This window comes from Oncorhynchus nerka, linkage group LG4 (assembly GCF_034236695.1).
Source record: "Oncorhynchus nerka isolate Pitt River linkage group LG4, Oner_Uvic_2.0, whole genome shotgun sequence".
In the NCBI taxonomy this organism is placed as follows: domain Eukaryota; kingdom Metazoa; phylum Chordata; class Actinopteri; order Salmoniformes; family Salmonidae; genus Oncorhynchus; species Oncorhynchus nerka.
This window is the reverse complement of record NC_088399.1, coordinates 36,184,953-36,205,284: the sequence shown is the minus strand read 5'-3', so window position 1 is coordinate 36,205,284 and position 20,332 is coordinate 36,184,953. Positions and strand designations below refer to the sequence as shown.

At 41.6% G+C, this 20,332-nt stretch overlaps 1 protein-coding gene across 1 annotated transcript in view; it reads left to right on the top strand.

Moving 5' to 3' along the window:
* Positions 1–10,751: 10,751 nt before the first annotated feature.
* LOC115123062 (BMP/retinoic acid-inducible neural-specific protein 1-like) overlaps positions 10,752–20,332 on the top strand; it is a 103,335-nt gene continuing 93,754 nt past the window's right edge. The window contains exon 1 of the mRNA XM_065018107.1: positions 10,752–11,084. The gene's annotated coding sequence lies outside the window, so the exon portion shown is untranslated. The remainder of the gene's footprint in view (positions 11,085–20,332) is intronic.

Here is a 20,332-nt window from a genome sequence, read left to right as displayed (position 1 = left end):
CCAGACTATTTTCATTGCCCCCCCTTCTACACTGCTGCTACTCTGTTATTATCTATGCATAGCCACTTTAATAACTCTGCCTACATGTATATAAATGCCTCAATTACCTTGACGCCGGTGCCTCCCGCACATTGGCTCTGCACTGGTACCCCCTGTATATAGCCCCGCTATTGTTATGTGCTGCTGCTCTTTAATTATTTTTTCTACTGATCTCTTACTTTTTTGGGCGTATTTTCTTAAAACTGCATTGTTGGTTAAGGGCTTGTAAGTAAGCATTTCACTGTAAGGTTTAAACCTGTTGTATTAGGCGCATGTGACAAATACATTTGATTTGATTTGATTAGTGTGCTGTTACGTCGAAATTCATTTTGCAATCTGCAATGTTTGAATTTCCCACTTTAATTACTGAATGTCACTGACGTAGAGAGGTGTAGTCGCAGGTTTAGAACTACTGAATTAATTTATGCACTATAAAACAAAGTGGAATGAAACACAAACGCTGAGGTGCTCACAGTATATCTTCATAAACAAAAAGGCATAGGGTGAACCCAAAGTGCAACATATAAAGTACTCAGGAAATAGTAGGAGAGATTCCTCTCAGGAAAACAAGTAACATCTATAATGACCGACAAAGACAAATGGCATAGGGAGTATAGAGTGAAAGAGTTGGGATTGGAACCAGGTGTGTGTGTAATGATGATGAGACAAGTCCGGTTTTGATGAGTGAAGGGCATTTGCCAACAGTAGGTTCGGCAGCAGCTAGAAGGCCGGCGTCACTGAAAGTCTGAGCTGGACGGGAGGGGGAGCCAAAGCGAAAGCTGGTGTGACACTGAACAAGTAAATACATTATTGCCAACAGCCAGCATCTAAATAGCATCTAAATAGCAGCATTGCGACACGATAGGCCTAGCTTCATGAAACATAAACGTTAGGCTTGACATGAGAAATGACGACCAAATAAAAACAAACATGTATCCATTAAAGCAAAGCTATAGGCTACTACAAGCAATAGCACCACATAATCTGATAGTCTATCGATAGGCAGCCGCATAGACATCACACATTCAGAACCATGGACAGTGATTGTTGGTCTCTACTTTGTGAGTGGCTGATGCACTAGATTTGTTTTTTTTCTTAGGGTTGGGGAGAGGATCAATGGAAACTGCGCTACGCTAGTGATTTTCACTCATTCTGTGTGTGTGAGTGCATGAACGTTGTATGCATCTCTGTGTGTGTGTGTGTGTGTGTGTGTGTGTGTGTGTGTGTGTGTGTGTGTGTGTGTGTGTGTGTGTGTGTGTGTGTGTGTGTGAGTGAGTGAGTGAGTGAGTGAGTGAGTGAGTGAGTGAGTGAGTGAGTGAGTGAGTGAGTGAGTGAGTGAGTGCATGAACGTGTATGCACGTCTGTGTGTGTGTGTCTGCGAATGTGTTTGTACCGTGTGTGTGTGTTCTAGCTTCACACAGCTCCAGGGGACCTAACTGATCCAATTTGTGACCGCTATCTCAATGACAGAGACCTCCACGCCACAGATCCCCGACCAATGTAATAATGATGCTCATTTAAGATCAGGCACCACACCCTCATGGGGTAATATATCTTCCCTTAATCATATCACAACATTTACCAGTTAATTGTACACACAAATATAATAGTTTTTAGTATTTCCTTTATTTAAATATTGTATTAAAATATACAAATGCAGTGATATCTCATTAAATATGTGCATATTTCCATATCTCGCAAATCGATTTTCTGGACACTGGATGAAGTTTGGTCTGTACCCATAATTTATAGCCCCTGAATGGGTCATTCCCAACCTGGCCCCCCATACTGTAATGACCATCTAATCATAGTAATGCAATGAAGGAACATTTCAGACCATAACACTGCTGGAGAGGAAATAATACCCAGATACATTGTGTTGTGTTCCTTCTCCAAGTGTCCAGAGAGATATAAGCAGTCTTAATCACTCCTATGACCTCATCACCTGTGAAGGTAGACCTAATCTTATTTAGAACATAATAAAGAAAAACATCTTCGATAACGATACAAATTATGGATTTGAGTGTATATATACACACAGTGTATACACATACAGTACACTTTACAGTAGAGGCATCACAAGATCATACATTAGAAAACTAATTTAGTCAATGCTCCAACTTGGTCCTTCTTCCAGGTATTTTTTTAACCTGGGAACATTCTGTACTGTGGCACGTACTGTATCTTCATTATCATGGGAATGTGAATGGCATTCCACTAGCATTACACACCATCTGCTCAGGCAGCTCTAACAGGTCCCCTACAGTATTTGGCATCTCTTTGTGCCTGTCACATCCGCAGCATTTCCCTAGAAAAGAGACCTTCGGTTCGCTTTGACAGTACCGCATTCAAACACGACTCAACGTCTTCTGTTGACAAAAATACGTTTGTTTAGTGTGTGTAGCGGAACTTCAGAGGAAGGAACTGTCACATTGAGACTTTTCAGACATGCAGCGGGCTGGCGTGTGAAGTCATCGTCACCGTTTTCCAGACTTCATCATACTACTTGCTACTTACTTACGATGACACACTCACACCATGGTAATGAGGGTAAAATATGTATCCAGGGGAAATAATTTGTTCTTTAGTCATAACCATTATTGCATTTCCCAGTAAATCTCTGTAGAAGCGTTTGTCTTTGTTAAGTAATCTATTACTGTCTCAGATTGGACTACAAATGCACAACAAAGACGCGGATGACTCATAAGATTTTCAAAACTGGTGCTGTTTTCTGTGGAATGTGACATAGAGGTGTAATTTCACATCTTATTTATGTCATGTTTTTTTTTAACTTATCGTGTACAGTATAATGCATGACCTTGGAAACATGCGTTTATCTTCAATAAGTCACTTCTTGAAAATCTAACATTGGTTTGATACATAGTGCCAAGAAATAACAGTGATGTTAATCATACCAAAAATGTATTCACACTTAAAGCTTATAAACACCCATGTTGTTTCAACAGCCTGCATATAGTGCATCCATATATAAAACAAATTAGATGCCTCTTCGTTTTGCAAGATTAAGTAAGATTTACTGTTCTTGCGACTGTACTGTCAGAGTTGGTTACTGGGCTTAACTTTCCTTCAATATTGGAGGACGACTCTGTTTTGTCACAGTACGGTTCCGCTTCAGCACCGTGGACAGCTCTTGTGAAGGAAGCCAGTTTCAGCACCATGGACAGCACTTATGGGGGAAGCTCCAGTAATGTACACAGCCTTAAAGCCCAGACGCCCACTCACTCACTCTCCTGCCGGGGGTGATTACAATTTCATCTCAGTGCAAATAGTTCATTAGCAAAACCTGGTGATTTCGCCAGGGGTGGCCCGGGAAGCACATGAACAAAGACGCTCTGCTGCGCCAAAGCAGATGAATGGGGAGAAGGGCTGGAATGAAATGTCAAGCAAAATGTCATCAATGTAATCTGCTTGGAAAAAATAATAAATCAGGTCTCTTTGCAGACCCAGCCACTGACCCACACAAGAATTACAGACACAACCTGGAGTTTATAAGAGAGAGAGAGAGAGAGCGGGAGAGAGAGAGAGAGAGAGAGAGAGAGAGAGAGAGAGAGAGAGAGAGAGAGAGTGCAAGGAGATATAATAAATGAGAGAAGGAAAGAGAGTGCAAGGAGATATAAAGAACGAGAGAAAGAAAGAGAGTGCAAGGAGATATAAAGTACTAGAGAAAGAAAGAGACAGAGAAGGTGAGAGACAGAAGTGATTGAGCGAGACAGCGGAACGAGAGAGGTAAAGAGAGTGTTCAAGGACTGCAGTGGGAGTAGCTGTCAAGCTACAAGGGAAGGACTGCACCACTGTGGGATGCTACATAGGCGAGCGGCTCCGCACAACATCCCAGCATCCCACCGAGAAGCTCATCAAAAAGCCCTCAGCCACATCCTAATCACTGCTTAATGATTTACACAGAACAACAGTGTCTCAAGGCTTGTCTCTGTTTTCCTTTCCCATTGTACCCGCAAATGTTTTTATGTTCCTCTCGACAAGAGAGAGAAACAAACAAACCCTACATTCTCTTTAAAATGACATAGTTGGCCGAGAGCAGTGAGGGAAAAAAGAGAGTGCTGATGTTAGATTGGCTGCTGCTTGCTGCTGTTTTTGAAATGGCTAGAGACCTGTTCAGCTCCAGCAATTTTCCTGCTGGAGAGAAGACGTGATGATGCAGATTGAGGCATTAGATACTTGATTGGGCATTTAGAGATGCAAAACCACATCAGTGGCATATCAATACAGTCAGTATTATTAAGATGAATCCATTGGCCTACGTGCACCGGTAATTGCATGTAAGTATTCTACCCCCTGAGTCAATAAATGTTTGAATCACCTTTGGCAGCGATTACAGCCGTGAGACTTTCTGGGTCAGTCTTTAAGAGCTTTCCACACCTGGAAATACCTAATATGTCCCGTTTTGTGTTTTACACCTCCAGCAGAATAATGACATTGATGAGTACATGATATTCAGTTTAACTGGCATATGGTATGTTCTATGGATGGTCTTAAAACTGCAGTAATTTCTGTCTGACAATATATGATCATGACGGGGCATTCTAACATATCTGTATCCATTCATCATCATCATCATCATCATTGTCAATATCGTCTCCCAGGTCTTCCTAACATTTTATGTCATTGAGGGAAAAAAACAACTATAGAGGTTTGTCAGACTGACTTAAAATAGTATCAATATTTGAAGCATCTTAGTTTTCCAGTGTTTGCTGCACAGAGAGAATAAAGTGTTGTATCTGTCACAGACTGGTCTTCCCTGGCTGCCTGACCCTGATGAGACCCATGTGTCACCATCTGATCCTGCTCAGATGAGGCATGACAAAGAAATACCTTGTTGTACATTTATACATGATATTATCCAAGAATAGAATCAATGGTTCAATAATTGAAATGACCATTATTCCCAGATCCCAGACTGTAGTCTACCCATCAACTCAAGATGGAACTTTGTATCCATTCACTGATTGTTATAATATGCTGCAAAATTAAACTGAGCTCCATAGACTGGTCTTCCCTGGCTGTCTGACACTGCAGGGACACCTGTCACCATCTGATCCTGCTAAGACATGATGAACATAGTGTTGTGTACTGACTGTGCACCATGACAGTAAAGCCTGTAGAGCTGTTAATACCGTGCCAGTGTGAAAAGTAAGGAATTAGCTAGGGAAACTGACAGATCGACAATGTTACATTGCTATAGTAACTAAGAAAAACTCACATTGCGCAGGAAAAATGTCCGAATATCGGTCTTCACTCATTTGGACACTGGTTTCATTGTTTGATTCAGGTCTAGTGTGACAGAGACAAAAATAATAGCTAAAGTTAGTGAGCTAGCTAGCTAACGTTAGCCAACTTCTAGCTAATGGTAAAATGGTACAACCCTAATTGATACACCATCCAAAGCGTAACAAAGTAGTAACTTCACCATGCTCAAAGGGATATTCAGTGTCTGCTTTTTTCCCCATTGTTACCCATCTACCAATAGGTGCCCTTCTTTGCGAGACATTGAAAAAGTGCCCTGGTCTTTATGGTTGAATATGTGCTTGAAATTCACTACTCGACTGTGGGACCTGACAGATAATTGTATGTGTGGGGTGCAGATATGGGTTAATAAGTCAAAAACCATATTAACCACTAGTATTGCACACAGAGTGATTCCCTGAAATATATTATGTGGCGGACTAAGCAAATATTTACTACTGAACGTATTTACGCTTGACATAAGAAAGGGGTTGAATACCTATTGACTCAAGACATTTCAGCCTAAAAAAAAGGTATTCATTTGTAAAACTTTCAAGAAATATATATATATTTTGACATTGTGAGGTATTGTGTGTAGATCAGTGGCACGAAATCTAAAATTCAAGCTGCTATACAACAAAATGTGGGAAAAGTCAATGGGTGTGAATACCTTTTGAAGACAATGTAGGCTACTCTGTAAAGAACATACTGCAACAGTCAAAAGATACAGTATGTGCAAATAGCTGGAGATTCAACTAGGATGGCTGGAGATTAAACTAGGATGACTGGAGATTCAACTAGGATGGCTGGAGATGAAACTAGGGTGGCTGGAGATTAAACTAGGATGGCTGGAGATTCAACTAGGATGGCTGGAGATTCAACTAGGATGGCTGGAGATTAAACTAGGATGGCTGGAGATTAAACTAGGATGGCTGGAGATTAAACTAGGATGGCTGGAGATTAAACTAGGAAGGCTGGAGATTAAACTAGGATGGCTGGAGATTATACTAGCTGTAAGAGTGGAGGTGGTGCTACTTAAAATGTCAATTATATAAAAGCTCAAAGTCTTCAGATCTGTAGAGTATACCATAATTTGCATATTATGCATAGCTTGTCTGGTGTTATGAAGAAGTCAAGACGGGAAGCCTTCTGGAAAGTACAATGTAAATGTTCATAGCATTTCCCTCCCACATATCCACTAAGATCTGGTTAGGGTTAGGGTTGGAGTGCTCATCTAGGATCAATGTTGCCTTTTAAATCATAATGAATAACATTACATGGACAAAATGGACCTGATCTTAGATCAGCACTCCTACTCTGAGAGGATCTATGAATACAGGCCCTGTAAAGTAATATTACCCAAGTCATTTGTCAGCGCAGTAAACCATGCTCACGCCCCAGCATCAGTCATGGCTTCTTCATATTAACCCGATGACAGTATGAGAACCTTGCACCTCGTTAAATACTTTCAGGTCGCTCCTTTGGAATCCTGTTAACTTCAGAGAGTGTGAACTCTTATTTTCCTCTCCTGTTTTACGGTTTCTGTTATAAACCCTGCCATCTGTGCTGACGGAATTATTGGAGTTTGTTGAATTGTATATCAATATCAGGTCCTGAGTGAACTTTAAGTCAAGCCAAGCTCAGATTCTATTACTGTAACTTGTCTGTCGATTAGTGGAGTAAACTGGTGAGGTATAAGCAAAATATAGCACTTAGGAATAATCCAAATCACATCAGGCCTAGACAAGAATATACAATTATCACTTGTACGGAGGAATCAGAACATTATGAAATACCTGCCTCCCCTTGTGCATTACCCCCAAAAAATATACTGTATTTATTTCACAGTTTATCCATATTTTTTTAAATTTGGAATCATCGACCTTTAAAACTTGTTAGGGCCGTGGTTCCGTGGTGGGAACATGAATCAGCGGAAATGTTCAAGTGCGCCACCTATAGTTGTTGATAAAACTCAAACTTTCATTAAAATGCACATACAATGTACTGAATTAAAGCTACACTCGTTGTGAATCTATCCACCAAGTCAGATTTGTAAAATGCTTTTCGGCAAAAGCATGAGAAGCTATTATCTGATAGCATGTATCCCCCAAAATACAGCAACGTCACCTAACGACAGATTTTGCGATAGCCGGGGGCTACTCAAAACGCAGAAATAAAATATAAAACATTCATTACCTTTGACGAGCTTCTTTCTTGGCACTCCTAGATGTCCCATAAACATCATTTTGGGTCTTTTTTCGATTAAATCGGTCCATATATAGCCTAGATATCGATCTATGAATACTGTGTGAACAACGGAAAAAAATAGCGTTTTCTAACGTAACGTCATTTTTTTTTATTAAAAAAGTCGACGATAAACTTTCACAAAACACTTCGAAATTCTTTTGTAATGCAACTTTAGGTATTAGTACACGTTAATAAGCAATAAAATTGATCAGGAGGCGATGTAAATTCTATAGGTGTCCGTCTGGAAATAATGTCCGGAGAAATCTCAACCAAAACATCCTGTCGGAGACCGGAGGAAATCGGCTCCCTTGTTTCGGTTTGACCAAGAAACAAAGCCGAAGCAAATGACAAGACTCTAGACATCGTGTGGAAGCTGTAGGCACTGCAACCTCAACCTCATTTAATCCGGTTCACCTTTAACAATTCCTGGAAGTGGCGCATGGATATTTTTTTCCATTTTCAGTGATCAGATTTTCCTGCACTTTTCGATGAAACACACGTTCTGTTATAGTCACAGCCGTGATTTAACCAGTTTTAGAAACGTCTGAGTGTTTTCTATCCACACATACTAATCATATGCATTTACTATATTCCTGGCATGAATAGCAGGGCTCTGAAATGTTGCGCGATTTTTAACAAAAAGCTGCGAAAATTCGCAGCTTCCCTAAGAGGTTTTAACTTACTTATAGTGCATTTTTGTCAGCACCATTGCATTTGTCACATTTACACAGGCACCAGTGGATTGCACCATCATGGGCCTAAGTGTAGGACAATTAAACTGGCATTTGCTGTCAGAGGAATGGCCTTATGAGAATTGAATTGAGGTTTGATGAGGTGGTCTATAAGAGGAGGAGGAGAAGGAGGAAGATGGTGTAGCATGTGGTGCTGGGCTGACTGCTGACTGCCCAGGTAACCTTTAGCAGATGAGATTGTTTCTCATTAGAGTAAGGAGAAGGCCAGGGTGGTAACCCCTCAATTCCTTCTCTCTCTCGCTGTCTCTCTTTCTCTCATTCCTCTCTCTCTCTCTCTATCCTCTCTCTCCTCCTCCTCTCTCTCCCTCTCCTCTCTCTCTCTCCCCTCTCTATCTCTCTCTCACTCTCTCTCTTTCCCTTCCCCTTTCTCTCACTTGTTTCTCTCTCGGTCTGCTTCTCTCTCTCTCTCTCTCTCTCTCTCTCTCTCTCTCTCTCTCTCTCTCGCTGTCTCTCTCTCTCTCTCTCTCTCTCTCTCTCTCTCTCTCTCTCTCTCTCTCTCTCTCTCTCTCTCTCTCTCTCTCACTCTTTCTCTATGACTGATCTGTCTCCATCCCCATGCCCTCTACTTGTAGGAATTGAGAAAATCATCATGGAAATATAATGACGGATGGAGCTGCTGGGTATTTGGACATCTGTCTTCTCTCTCACAGCTCAGCCAGAGAGCCCAGGCTGTATGACAGGCCCATGGCCAGTGTGGAATAGCACGGGAGATGGAGAATTATCTCCAACACGTCTCCCTGCTACCCTCAGAGATCTGCCATTAGTAGGTTGTCAGTCTAGCAAACACCCCAGCAGCTTTCCAGGCAGGACAAGTCAGCTCCTCACTTCTAATAGGGGGGCATGGGATCATTTCTGCCTGGCTAAAGTTAGAACTATTTAGGTGATATGGGCCTGGGGTTTGGTGAGTGGCAAAACTACTGAGACGTAAAGATGATGAACTCAAAAGTGCAGAACAAATATTAGATTTTCAGCAACCAACTATAACAAATATGGCATAGGCAACTATAGATGTTGCTGTTTGAGTTTTGAGTGTAGAGTGTGCAATACTATTTGTTGTGTGTGTGTGTGTGTGTGTGTGTGTGTGTGTGTGTGTGTGTGTGTGTGTGTGTGTGTGTGTGTGTGTGTGTGTGTGCGTGTGTGTGTGTGTGTGTGTGGTTTAGTTCTTGAGTGCATGCATGTATGCATGTACTATGTTTGAAACCATAAGCAAATGTCAGTCGATATTCATGTACAGAGCTCCTACAACATTAAGGACACTGTCGTGGGTGGTCTATATGCCACGTAACGCTGATCAATGGATGCTCTGGTTGTTTTCAACTGTGAATAAACCCCTAATATCAAAGGGAAAATATGAGCTTCAACTCCAAAGACAATATATCCATGACAACTTGTCTGTTGTGCACATTTTTGATAATTCCCAACAAGGTATGTCATCTTAATTCCTAGCAAGGTACAGTATGTCATCTTATCAACCCCATCAAAGTAATTATGTGGAGTCATCCACCTGTGAATGATATGAACCATGCACTTCTCAAAGCCGAACTAAATGCCATTGTAAATGCCATTCGAAATGCATTGGCTCTGAAACACTGGAAAGCCAACTGCATTGCATAGGCCTTTTGACCATTTTCAGGACCGTGGACAGTGACAAGCCAAATTAATCGCTTCTCTGGAACGTTTTCAGGACCATGGACAGACAAAATGCATAGCCCTCCATTCTGGAGCATTTTGAGGACACTGTACATCACCTCCACAGCGTTTCTCTGCTTGCAGGGTGCAAACAAATCCCACAAGGTCACTGGTTATTCATTCACTGGGCACAGTGTACAGCTATTATTCCTCATTTGATAGATTGTGCGTGTGTGTGTGTGTTGTATGTGTGTGGGAGAGAGAGACCTGCGTAGATGGGTTTTATTCCTGACTGTTTTAGTTGATCAGGTTTCCATTGAAGTAGACACACAATTATGTAAAAGCGCACAATGTAGTGTAGTGCTCGTCATGCATCCCGTATGAGTCTATCTTTGATGTTATCCCGGAATCTACTTCAATGAATGGCCCGTCTGATTTTCAAACCTAGACCCTACACTTTTCTCCCTACACTTTTCTCCGTTTGCATATAGTCCGACTCTGGGTTGCTTTACCGTCTGTCACACGGTCTCCTTTTATCGTCGTCGCCCCCCACACACGCACACACACAGTTGAATCTTTATAATAGTTGTTTATCAACACAGAAAGTCACGACACGGTCTCTCGTTCCTCCTCCATCCTTCGTTCCCCCCTCTCTCTCCCGTTGGACTCATGTGTTCCAGTCCCACCCCTTACTGTCTGGCATTACCGTCCTCTACAATACAAAACGGTATTCTCAGTACCTCCCCCTAGTTTCGCTTGCTTTTGCACTCGCTCAGTCTGTGCATCTCTGACTACCTTCATTGACATCCACCCTACCACCTCTCCACCTGCGTACAGCTTTCACGGATCCGAGCTAGCCAGACCCTCGCTAGAACACATCGGGATATTTCTTCCGATCCGTTGTGCTCCCCCATTTCCCCTCAGGTCGATTTGGTCACTGTGTTTCTCCGTGTATCAATGTATACGACCTCGCCGAGCCGAAGGATTTCTCTCTCTTGAGCATGAGAAGGAACACCATCTCATCCACAATCCAACATCTAAGATTGAGCTACCAGCATGCACACTGGATACATATGCTCCAGCAGAAGTTTTCGGTCAGAAAACTAAAGCACATTGGACCACAGATTCCCGAACAAGTGGGTAAATCAGTTTTAGGTAAGCCTAGATAAGTTTCGTGTTATTTTCTATAAATACTCTACCCGTTATTACAGTAGCTGGAGGTTATGCTGTAGCCCCTGGACAGTTATGGCGATGTTGCATGATCAGCATGATACTGTCCTTTTTGGACGATGCATTTTTCTGCTTTATCATTGTCAGGTTTTGCGTCTTATATGTAGCCTATGTGGGTTTTCATGTGTCCAAACTACGTCGGTGTTATTTATCTAAAGTAAAAGTTACTACATGTCCATTACTGTGGAGCTGAACAACATTAGATACTAGAACCTATAGGTTGCATTTTTTTTAAAACATATGACTGACTGGAGACGGAGTGTTGGCAATGTATTGGGAGGAGGCTGCAGAGGAAGTCGAGAGAATGAAAGAGCGGATTGGAGAGGGGGAGAGACCACTAAGAATCAGTTTTCAGTCCACGCACACTTTCTTTCACATTGCCCCTCGCCTCAATGAATGGCCCGTCTGATTCAATCCAGGGCCCTATGAAGTTCGACGGCTATTCTTGTCTATCTTGTTCTAGAACACCCGCTTTGCAGCTCAAACGTTGATTCACATTGCCCTGTTGGTTTATATCAACATCACTGCAGTTGATTGTGCAATGGGAGTCCATATCAGTTCATCTTACAATATTTCATACGACATGTATATTGACCATCCTGTATTGCAACGGTGAAATGCATTACTGTTTAGCCTCAGTCTCTCTGTTGTTGCGAGGCGGGAAATTGTGTGTCACTTATTTGATCTTATCCGTGAGTAATTTCAAACAGATTGGACAGGTCGTGTGTGTGTGTGTGTGTGTGTGTGTGTGTGTGTGTGTGTGTGTGTGTGCGTGTGTGTGCGTGTGTGTGTGTGTGTGTGTGTGTGTGTGTGTGTGTGTGTGTGTGTAAAAATATGTATAAATATGGCATACCGGTATATGCGACAATATGATTTGCCTCATTACATTCTCAACACACATATAGCCATGTTGGAGAGCTGCTCAATCAATAATTCAATGATGCTGATGTTAATGGCTAATTGATATCGATTAAACAGAACAGAAAAATTATAATCAGGAAAGATATGTCATTTTTTGAGGTAGCACCAATGATCCAAAGTTGCCTCTCCCTCCGTTCCTTCAATGGAAGTTGTATGAGTGCGCTACTGTTCACTAACTGCGGGGGGAGCTCGCGCTCTTTTGCGCCATGTGTCACGTAATCCGCTACAGGCAGGATAATTGACTGGTGTCGATGGATACAAAATTAGAAATGCAACTACTCTTTTGGTGTGCACATCGTTTTAACAACTAATGACTGTGTTCTTCTTCTTATGCTTCTTCTCAATGAGTTTCATACTTTGAATTACTTTTTTACTTTGTCCATTTACAGTATATATGTATCAATATGTGTATTGAAATGGCCATGCGATTCTCAGTAACTTACTGTTCAGCCCTCTGTTCAGATCCCCCTCCCAGTGGCAGATCAATCATGGACTCTGTTTACTCTCCTACATTCCACATCAGACAGAAGTCATTTCAAACTGACATCTAAGATCAATTATCTGTTGACATCTTAATATTATTCAAATCATAATAATGTCATATAGCTGGGAATCTACCAAGATAGAAGTGGGCTACGGAAGCAATTTCAACAGATTTACTGTCATTGTCATTGTCAATATCAATATTGACATCATATCCATGCTACCATGTGGCCTGTCCTGTGATCAACACTAAGTTGAAAGTATGTTGTCAATCGATATAGCGCTCATCAAGTCCCCTCTAGAGCCACAAAACAAAGGCTGTTTTATTTCAAATGGCTAATTCAATCTGTTGGCCTTTATATTGCCTACATGCTGGCAACATGTAATTATTTTCAAAGAGAAACAGCTCACAATCACAAATGCCAAAAAGAAAATGCCAGCAGTAGCTTGAGGCTACAGCTATGTCCCATGCTTGGTGACCCTGTGTTGACTAACCATTCAAAGACTGGGGGTACATGCTGCAGCGTAATGTTTTTGTGACACGTGCTGTGCACTCCAATGATGGATTGATTGCAACCTCATGTTGCCATGATTCACAAAGGCAAAAAAAGGACTACACACAAGGGTGCGCACAACACCTCCACACATAAAAACACACACACACACATACATACTTCACATACACACACGCGCACACGCACGCACGCACACACACACACACACACACACACACACACACACACACACACACACACACACACACACACACACACACACACACACACACACACACACACACTAATGGATTTGAGAGCATAGTAGCACAGTCTCCCTTAATAGATAAACTGGGAGGTAGGCAGTGGTCCATTCTCCTTGAGTATGGACAAGAATATCAAATACAAGGTCTCTCGGTGCTGGAGCTAGAAGAGCTAACTGTCTTACATTGATTGCCAAGAGGCATCAAGCATCTTCACTATTGGCAGGACTAGCAGTGGGTGCTGTTTCCAGCTGGAGTGCCCCGGAAGGCTTCCTCCCAGGGGGAATAGAAAACCTGTTTTGATGGGAAGAAAAACAACAGGGGTCAAATCATGCCATGTCAGAGCAACACAAAACAGATGGTGAACTTCATTCCAAATCCCTGGCCTGCAATTCTCCACTGGGGCAGGATGTGTTAGTTGACATGAGGTTATTGTGGGATTGTTTGACTATTACCCCAAACCACACAGTGTTATTGGATAACAAATTGTCTCAAAGCTTAAAAAACATTCTTTAACCTGTCTCCTCCCCTTCATCTACACCGATTGAAGTGTATTTAACAATTGCCATCAACAAGGGATCATTGCTTTCACCTGGATTCACCTGGTCAGTCCATGACATGACAAGGTGTTCATAATGTTTTGTGCACTCAGTGTATATTTGCACCTTCATCAGGGTGAGAACCGTGTCTATGTTAGACACTGGTGGAGAACTTGAAGATTAACAGACGTATTATCTTGAACCACTGTAGAAGACACATCTTTGTGGTTGTGAAATATCAACATTTTTTATAACCTGCAAGTGGATGGAGTTGTATGGCAATGTGTAAAATGTAGATTTATTTGACGCACACAAGCAGAGCTCGTAATGATTCACCCTGAATCAAGATACATACAGTCTTTACTGACATTCAACAAAGATGAAAACAGTAAATCAATTTCAGCCAAAACCTGTCGTCAGCCTAGTCATCGACCAGACCAGGCCAAAAACATGTTTACCTTAAGAAAATCCATTGTGTGGGTAGTATAAAATAGGTTGACTCAGGTGCATGTCCACCTACATACTGATCATTTTATGGATTAAACAAATCCATATATAGATAAATTCAGAAATGTAATCCCAAAATGTACCCAAAGGATAGACCAAGGAAAATGTGCATTTATTTGTGGGGAGTGAGGAACATGGCCTGAGGGACATTGATTGACCAGAGAAGTTTATATGGATAGACATAGTAGGCTGCAGAAACTTGTGCAGACAACCTTGACTTGAATCAATCCAATTTAGTGCAAGATTTTGTTTGGGGACTGTTTTTTACTCATCTTTTATAATTTGATAGTTATCGTTGCGCTTCTGATGGATTAGATAGACAATTAATTGTTGAATGTAATTAATGGATTTGGCAACTTTGTTGCACCTTAAACAGTTTTGCAAATTAAGCTAATTTGATTTTCCTACTTTTAGGCTGTAATATTGCTGTAGCCATTATTGAATATAAACTGTATTAGCCTCAGGAGAGAGAATGCAATTCAAATATAATAATGAAAAGGAAATCTTACGGCCTCTGAGCCTACATTGTTTACTGTATCTGGTCTTCTCAGATTCATATTTGTTTAGTAGAATTTAAAAAATCTTACAGCCTGCATTTTCTGTGTTTAGACAACATATTAGACAGCAGCATACGTGTTTAGAATAATGGATTTATTACTATTTTATTGCTAAATGTTTCGCTGTCAAGATCCAAATATTAATTTGGTCAAATCTAGGACTACCGTGCGATAAGGGTTGTTCTTGGTATGCATTTGAATGGCTCACTGATGGACAGAGACAGGTTGTATAACTATAGATTAGTGTTTGAGATTTTGCTGATGACCTGATTCTATCAACAGGTTGGTTTTATGCCACCACTGTCAAAGCTATTAGACATGAATGAAGACTTTATGGCTTCCCAATCACAAACACATTGCCACTCCCAAAACCATGTGCAATTGTTGTCTCTTGGTATGTTGATGGGCGGCCCTATTCATGCAGGTATAAATGTTCACATTAAAACTTCTTATGGATCGGTGTCCCGTTAACGGGACACTTGTTGCTCAATATGCATAATGTGACTAAAACATTGTTTTAAGATAAAACATTGTTATCATCATGACTCTTGCATTTAGGCTATGCGTCATGCTTGGCACCAGTCATAGTAACATTAAGAATCCTTACAGTTAAAGTAATGTACAGTATCTATCTATGGCTTTGCCTGGATATCCATTGAGCCACATTACACCTCTATAAATAACAAAGCCTCCATTTGGGCTGCCATTTGGGCTTAATTAACCTCTATAATTCATACAATTATATAATTACGATCCCTGAATGATGAGGAAAAACCCAGAGCAGCAGAAGCTCGGTACCTTGGTTGCTTGCATGTTGGATTGGACTCTAGACTCCTGTTCACCTCATGACAGGCTGGAAAGAAGAGAGAGAAGAGACTCCCCTACGGGTAATATTGGGCATCCATGGTGGGACTCACCAGCTGGAGCGCCCTCTTACCGTAGCTTGCGGAGGCTGCTGGGATTAACAATGGCAACCTGGAGGGGAGGGGGGTTCCTTCCAGCCAGCTGGCTGCTCATCCTCACCACTGGTACAAGTCAGTCCCCAGTCAGTGCAGTACAGTGTGGGAGCTGGCTGCCAGAAAAATTATAAGCTCAGTTAGAAATTCCATGTGTGCCTCTCTCTCTCTCTCTCTCTCTCTCTCTCTCTCTCTCTCTCTCTCTCTCTGTGCCTTGGTCGGTTGTCTCCCATCTCTGGCAAATTAGGGAATTAGCGTTGTCTTGATGCTAATCCCCCATTTGAAACGCCGCTGTTTAAATCCACTTTCTCCTTCATGTTTTCTAATAGGAGAAAGGAGAAAAAACTGCCAGGCCCTTTGTTTTTTGCTTGAGATCAAATAAAGATCTGGTTTGAAGATATGTTTTCTCTTTAATAAAGGTAGATTCTTACCATGAACTGAGTTGTGAATTCAGGATGGTGGACTGTCAAATCAAATTGTATTGGTCACATACAAATATTTATCAGATGTTATTGTGGGTGCAGCGAACTGCTACACCCGCAATATGCTTCCATGTGCAATTGAAGCCCTAATGTCTGGTAAGTTGTCATTTGTCCACTATGTAGAAATGGAGGGATTTACGATGACTCAAGTTGTTGATTCAGATTTGCTACGGGGTAGCATCTCTTACGTGGCAATCCCTAAAACTCTAAATGTTCTGACTTTGCCTGCTCACCCAATTAGAAATGTGAAAATACCTATTGGTGATTCATGAGAATATCTTTGGCTCAATGACGAATGGTTATGAGCTATATGAAAGTTACTGAGATATAACATTAGGAACATCTGCAATGGTATGAGATTTGACTTCTTCACCACCCAAACCATCATCATCCTCACTGACTGCCTGCAACACTAAAGTAACTCATGAAGTCATTTCAGTAAAATGTCTTCATCCATTGCGTATCTTCATCAATTCTTTATTGCCACTGAGAAGTTCAGATTTCCCAGCTGCCTTGGTATTGGCTATAAGCTCTTGATCTGGTGCCATTGTTCAGCTCAGAGTTCAGCCTTTTACAGAGAGCCAGACTTGAAAGAAGGGACTGTGGGCCAAAAAAAAACAAGTCAGTCAGGCAGTCCTGAATCTACCCAACTAAACTGCAGTATCAGCTGTGGGGGGGAAATGGCCTGGTGCAGGCGGTTTTCGACATCACTTGTCCGGCCCCTCACAATGACTTGTGGCCAGGTGTAGAGGGAGGAGCAGGAGGAGAAAGAGGATCAGGAGGCAGGCAGTCTGCTTGATTTAACAGTAATTATAGAGTGCTATTTCCTCTGTCTCCCTTCTCTGCCACTGGAAGCCAGTAGTCCTGTCACCTCATGATCATGTAATGGGGAGTACATGCCTATTAGAGATGAGGCTAATTGCAGGGGGCTTCTCCCATGATTCTTGTTGGTGAGCTTGGGGTGATGGTGAGGGGGAGGATGGGGGGAGAGGGGAGATGGAGGTCGAAGTGTTCAGGAGACTGTGGAAACTGCTTTATAAACTCTGGAGACATTTCCAAGGCAATGACTTTGAAATTTGAACTAGGGGAATACATCAGTATGGTTTTTTTCCCTTCATATAAAAGAAAGGGAAATCTTGCTCTAGGAGTGTGAAGTAATTTCCTTTTCCTACCGTGAGACCATTTCTAGAGTTCAGAAAATGGCCCCTCTGTGGTAAGGGTGAGTGCTTCTGGTGATGTGGCTACCTTGGTTACCTTAGTAATGACAGTATCAGCAATGGTTGATGACCATGATATTGCGCCTGAGTGTGATTGATAGTTTATACAATAATATGAGACGATTGATAGTTTTAAGGTCTTATTTTATCCTAAGCCAATGCTACCCAGTCATTTGGCTGCTTCTAACAGCCAACTGAGTTTATAGACTTCAGTGAAACAACCTCATTGTCAGTGGTACCTTTTGCATCATTAAAAAAGTCTGTTACTGTGGAAGCTCATATAGTCCTCTGTTGCTGCAGGCCAAATAGAACCATGTTCCAGACTTTCCAAATCCTCCGTCCCACTCTCCCCACTCTCTCTGTTTGTTTGGCATTGACTCAAGGCTGAATTCTAATTTGAGAGCTTTTACATGCACTGCATTGATGGACATGTCCATATTTGAACTCAGCCCATTTCGATCGATGCCTATTCACTTCAATGGATGAAACAGTTGAAACTATTTTGAGCCATAGAGAAATTGGTCAAATGTGGATTGAGTAGACCGACTGTAATTTGTAATACGTTGTGTGCCCAAGTGGAGGATGATTTAATGACATAGGCTTGGGAAACCGAACTCCATCAACTGTTTTCTACATTTGAGTGTTCCCTAATTTGAAGTCTCATGAAATCCCTAGCCACCAGAACACTGCCCATGCATTATTGAAATCAGTGTTATCGGTTGTTTCCCAGATTTGGCTTCTATTTACGCTTACTTTACACTTTACACAACAGACAAATCCCTCCAATCATTAATCGAGACGTTCGTCAAAGCCTCAGTGCGTTTGAAATATGAATGTGATGCAGTCGTTCACAGTGGGCCTATTTGTTACTACGTGATGCCTTTCCTCATGAAAAACCCCCAGAACACACATGGGTCCCAGGCACTGAGACGGAAATGAGTCATGTTTGATGTTGTCAAACTGCTGACAGAGTGAGATACAGGAAGTTACAGACACACACAATATCTCATGTATGATTTAATCAGCCTATTGCTTGTTACTGATTTATTTCAAACAGTGCAGGGGTTTATAACGTGACCCATACTAATTGGTGGCCTATGATCACTGTTGGTGTTGTTGTGTTACACCAGTGCTATTCAAACTTTTTCAGCAAAAACAGCATTTATTTTTTGCCAAAATTTCTGCAGACTCCATTATTCTGGGCCAGAATTTCTACTGATCCCAACACAAATCTAATGACATAACCTTAACATAGGTAAATGTTTTCATCTATCTTGTAAAAATTAAGAGAAGCAATAAATGCATTTACTCACTTACATTTTATTTTTCAAATTATATTTTTCAAAACGTTGATTATTGTCCCATACAATAATCTGTACTCAATCGTTTTTTAAATGTGTATTTTATTTGGCTGCAATTCCACTGCGATTACACCCCACTAGGGGTCATGACCCCGACTTTGAATACCACTGTGTTATGCAGTACTGTACCATGTTTGCAGGACACTGACTGCACACATACCACCACTGTATGTGCTGCTGCTGTTTTTGACAAGCAAGGAGTGATGCTCATTTGATCCACAGAGACATGTAGGGGGCATGTAGGGACAAACACATACTCAAATAGGCAGGAATCAAATACTCTGTCAGACATGTACACACGAATATACACACAGACACATAGACATATACACATGCAGACACACACACACATGCAGACACACACACACATCACCACAGAGCGTGTTGTCCTGCTGATGGAGGTAGTGCTGTTAGTTTTAATGATGGAGATGCCAGTGTAGGTAAAGCTAGCTGAAGCAGGTACAGTATCCTCTCCAGGCTTTACGCACAGTCAGCACATCAACAATGTAGGGCAGAGCATAGGCCATGGCGTGTAGAAGTCGCTATAGTGAGCAGAAAAATGTGCAATGGAAGCCATACTGAACTGTCTCTCCTGCAAAAAGAAGGGTTGTGTTTTGATAACTTTTGAACGGAACACATCAAAAATGTGAGTGCTGTGATATTTAAGTGATATTTGTATTTGGAGGATACATTAGCGTGCGTAGGTGTGGTTAGGCTCCAAACATCGGCTTCGAGGGCATTATCACTTTTATACAACACTTACCAACATATTCAAATAATGATTTACATATTGTCATTAAAAACTTTATTTTGATTCATTTATGGTTACTCTTTCAAATCAAACTTTATTTGTCACATGCGCCGAATACACCAAGTGTAGACCTTACTGTGAACTGCTTACTTACAAGCCCTTAACCAACAGTCCAGGTCAAGAAAGAGTTATTTTACTAAAGTAAAAATAATAAAAAGCAACACAATTAAATACCAATTATGAGGCTATATACAGGCGATTAGTGATAGTTCGTTAGTGATCCACTACAGCCCCGTCAATATTAATGGTGGCCTGTTCGGCCCGCCTTTTCCTGTAGTCCACGATCAGCTCCTTTGTCTCGCTCTCATTGAGGGACAGGTTGTTGTCCTGGCACCGCACTGCCAGGTCTCTGACCTCCTCCCTATAGGCTGTCTCATCATTGTCGGTGATCAGGCCTACCACCATTGTGTCAGTAGCAAACTTAATGATGGTGTTGGAGTCGGGTTTCGCCACACAGTCGTGGGTGAACAAGGAGTACACGAGGGAACTATGTACACACCCGAGGGGCCACAGTATTGAGGATTAGCGTGGCAGACATGTTGTTGCCTACCCTTACCACCTGGGTAGCAAATCTAGGGTTAC